This window comes from Vigna unguiculata, chromosome 1 (genome assembly GCF_037176805.1).
Source record: "Vigna unguiculata cultivar grain cowpea cultivar isolate G323 ecotype 2 chromosome 1, ASM3717680v1, whole genome shotgun sequence".
Classification (NCBI taxonomy): domain Eukaryota; kingdom Viridiplantae; phylum Streptophyta; class Magnoliopsida; order Fabales; family Fabaceae; genus Vigna; species Vigna unguiculata.
Window position 1 is genome coordinate 21,083,841 of NC_140792.1, and position 4,405 is coordinate 21,088,245.

General features: G+C 28.6%; 1 pseudogene; it reads right to left on the reverse strand.

Annotated features, from left to right (window-relative positions):
- Positions 1-3,372: 3,372 nt before the first annotated feature.
- Positions 3,373-4,405, reverse strand: LOC146888753 (uncharacterized; annotated as a pseudogene).

Here is a 4,405-nt window from a genome sequence, read left to right on the forward strand (position 1 = left end):
CTTAAATAATGCATATTTTATGTACAAAAAAAGGTTAAAATTTCACAAAGAAACACGTTGGCCAATACTCATAGGGGATTTGTGTTTTGAAATTTGAAAAATTGCATATTTGGGTGAAACTTTTTTATTTTTATTTTTACCATTTCTTATTGTACCTAATTAAAATAATCCACTTTTTATATACAAAAATTGTTCAAAATTTCAAAAGGAAACCTGTTGGCTAATACTCAAAGGGGATTTCTGTTCTAAAATTTGAAAAATTCCATCTTTTGGTAAAAAAATTTTAATTTCTCTTACTATTTTTTAATGCTCACAATTTAAATAATTCATATTTTATATTTAAAAAATGTTCAAAATTTCACAAAGAAACATGTTGACCAATACTCGTAAAGGATTTGTGTTCTGAAATTTGAAAAATTCCAAATTTTTGTGACACTTTTTTAATTTTTTTTCCTTTTACCTACTATTCTGAATTTAAGTAATCCACATTTTATATATAAAAGTTGTTCAAAATTTAAAAAAGAAACACGTTAGCCAATCCTCAAAGGGGATTTGTGTCAGAAAATTGAAAAATTTCATCTTTTGCTAACACCTTTTTAATTTCTTTTACCATTTTTTACTACTCACAATTTAAACAATCCATATTTTATGTATAAAAAATGTTCAAAATTTCACAAAGAAACACGTTGGCCAATACTCATAAGGGATTTGTGTTCTATAATTTGAAACATTCCATATTTTGGTGACACTTTTTTAATTTGTTTTATTTTTTCTTACTACACCTAATTTAAACAATCCACTTTTTATATATAAAAATTGTTCAAAATTTCAAAAAGAAACTTGTTGGTCAATACTCAAAGGGGATCTGTGTTCTAAAATTTGAAAAATACCATCTTTTGGTAAAATCTTTTTAATTTCTTTTACTATTTTTTACTGCTCACAATTTAAATAATCCATATTCTATATTTAACAAATATTTAAAATTTGAAAAATTCCATATTTTGGTGACATTTTTTTTAATTTTTTCTTACTATACTTAATTTAAATAATCCACTTTTTATATATAAAAATTTGTCAAAATTTCAAAGAGAAACACAATTTAATTTGTATTTTGAAAGGGGATTTGTATTTTGAAATTTGAAAAATTCCATCTTTTGGTCAACCTCTTTTAATTTCTTTTACTATTTTTTACTGCTCACAATTTAAATAATCCATATTTTACATTTAAATAATTTTCAAAATTTCACAAAGAAACATGTTTGCTAATACTCGTAAAGGATTTGTGTTCTGAAATGTGAAAAATTCCATATTTTGGTGAGACTTTTTTAATCTTTTTTCCATTTACCTACTATTCTGAATTTAAGTAATCCACATTATATATATAAAAATTGTTCAAAATTTCAAAAAGAAACACGTTAGCCAATACTCAAAGGGAATTTGTTTCAGAAATTTGAAAAATTCCGTCTTTTGGTAACACTTTTTTAATTTCTTTTACCATTTTTTACTACTCAAAATTTAAATAATCCATATTTTATGTATAAAAAATGTTCAAAATTTCACAAAGAAACACATTAGCCAGTACTCATAAGGGATTTGTGTTCTATAATTTGAAAAATTTCATATTCTGGTGACACTTTTTTAATTTTTTTTTTACTTTTTCTTAGTATACCTAATTTAAATAATCCAGTTTTTATATATAAAAATTGTTCAAAATTTCAAAAAGAAACACCGTTGGCCAATACTCAAAGGGGATTTGTGTTCTAAAATTTGAAAAATTCAATCTTTTGGTAAAACTTTTTTAATTTCTTTTACTAGTTTTTTACTGCTCACAATATAAATAATCCATATTTTATATTTAAAAAATGTTCAAAATATCACAAAGAAACATGTTGGCCAATACCCGTAAAGGATTTGTGTTCTGAAATTGGAAAAATTCCATATTTTTGTGACACTTTTTTAATTTTTTTTCCTTTTACTTCCAATTCTGAATTTAAGTAATCCACATTGTTCAAAGTTGTTCAAAATTTCAAAAAGAAACACCTTAGCCAATATACATAAAAATTGTTCAAAATTTCAAAAAGAAACACCTTAGCCAATACTCAAAGTGGATTTGTGTCAGAAATTTGAGAAATTTCATCTTTTGGTAACACTTTTTTAATTTCTTTTACTATTTCGTACTACTGACAATTTAAGTAATCCGTATATTATGTATAAAAAATGTTCAAAATTTCACAAAGAAACACGTTAGCCAATACTATAGGAGATTTGTGTTGTGAAATTTGAGAAATTCCATATTTTAGTGACACTTTTTTAGTTTTTGTTTACTTTTTCATAGTATACCTAATTGTAATAATCCACTTTTTATATATAAAAATTGTTCAAAATTTCAAACAGAAACACATTGGCTAATACTCAAAGGGAATTTGTGTTCTGAAATTTGAAAAATTCGATCTTTTGGTAACACTTTTTTAATTTCTTTTACTATTTTGTACTGCTGACAATTTAAATAATCCATATTTTATATTTAAAAAATGTTCATAGTTTCACAAAGAAACACGTTGGCCAATACTCGTAGTGGATTTATGTTCTGAAAATTGAAAATTTTCATATTTTTGTGACACTTTTTTAATTTTTTTTTTTACTTTTACTTACTATTCCCAATTTCAGTAATCCACATTTTATATATAAAAATTGTTCAAAATTTCAAAAAGACACACGTTGGCCAATACTCAAAGGGAATTTGTGTTCAGAAATTTGAAAATTTCCATCTTTTGGTAAAAGAATTTTAATTTCTTTTACTATTTTTTACTACTTACAATTTAAATAATCCATATTTTATGTATAAAAAAAGGTCAAAATTTCACAAAGAAACACGTTGGCCAGTACTCTGACATGGCATAAACAAAATCCTATTCTACTAATCCCAAAATACAAGGCCAAAAAAATAAACCATATTCTAATAAGAGTCCTAGGCTAGGTCTTCACATCTTCCTTGTCCCATGTGAAGGTTATCTTGGGCATTGTATATGCCATTCATACAATCAAAACTTGGTTTTGAAGGAGGTTTTCCACTCATCTTTTTTTTTTATTCTTATTTGATTGTAACCACTCTTCAAATCTATCTTTGAAAAGATGGTTGCACCATGAAGCTCATCAAGCGAGTCATCTAACCTAGGGATGGGATGCCTATATTTGATGGTGATATTATTGATGACCCTACAATCTATACACATTCTCCATATTCCATCCTTCTTTGGAACTAGGGTCACGGGCATAAGATAAGGACTCATACTATGTTGCACTCATCCCTTTTCTAACAAATCATTGACTTGTTTTTGAATTTCTTTGGCCTTCCTTGGTGTGTGCCATTAGTCATGCCTTCTCTTTCTTTCTTTTTTCAAACATTTGTTTTTGGTCATCACTTACTTCTTTGGGGGATAAAGGTAGTAATGTGATCCTTTTGCCTTGAAAGTTAAAAGAAAATTTATTGGAATGGCCATCATGGAAAGCTTTTTTGTCAAATTGCCATGGCCTTCCAAGAAGTATGTGAGTTGCTTCCATGGGCACTAAGTCACACAAAACATTATCCTTATAATTCCCAATAGAGAAAGTGATGAGAACTTGTTTATCCACATTTATTTCACCATTTTCACTTAACCAAGATAGTTTATAGGGCTTGTCATGAGGGATGGTGTCCAAGCCAAGCTTGTCCACTACCCTTGTGCTAGCCACCTTGACACAACTTCCATCATCAATAATGAGGGACCAAGTCTTTTTGTTGATGAGGCATCTTGTATGAAAAATATTTTCCCTTTGAGATTCAAATTCCTTTGGGACTTGGCCCAACATGAGCCTCATTACTAAAAGACCTCCTTCATGAGGTTTGATCTCATCTTCACTTGAAGGGGAAGAAGTGTGTGATGAACTACTCTTGGGGGAACAGGGAGGAGAATGTTCACTTTCAACTTCTCCTTTAGAGTTCAAGAACATGTTCCTCTTTGAAGGACAATTGGAGGCTATGTGTCCAAAGCCTAAGCATTTAAAACATTTGATAGAACTAGTTCTTGGCTCTTGAGAAGAAGTTGGATTATCATGTATAGTCCTAGTCGAATTGGGTTTAGGTGTGGGATCTTGGGAGGATTTGGTAGGTGTTTTAAAATCTTTTTTCTCCTTACCTATCCAAGGTTTGGAGTAGTAGTCATTGTATGGAGTAGTAGTCAATTGGTTTTCAACCTTCAAGGCCAAGTGCAAAACTTTGCTAAGAGTGGAAGTACTCATACAAGTCAACTACATCTTGAATTTTCCTCCTTAGACCACTAACAAACCTAGTGACTTCATGCTCATCATGGAGTCCTACCTTTAAGAGCATGGACTTCATCAATTTGAAATATTCTTCAACACACAT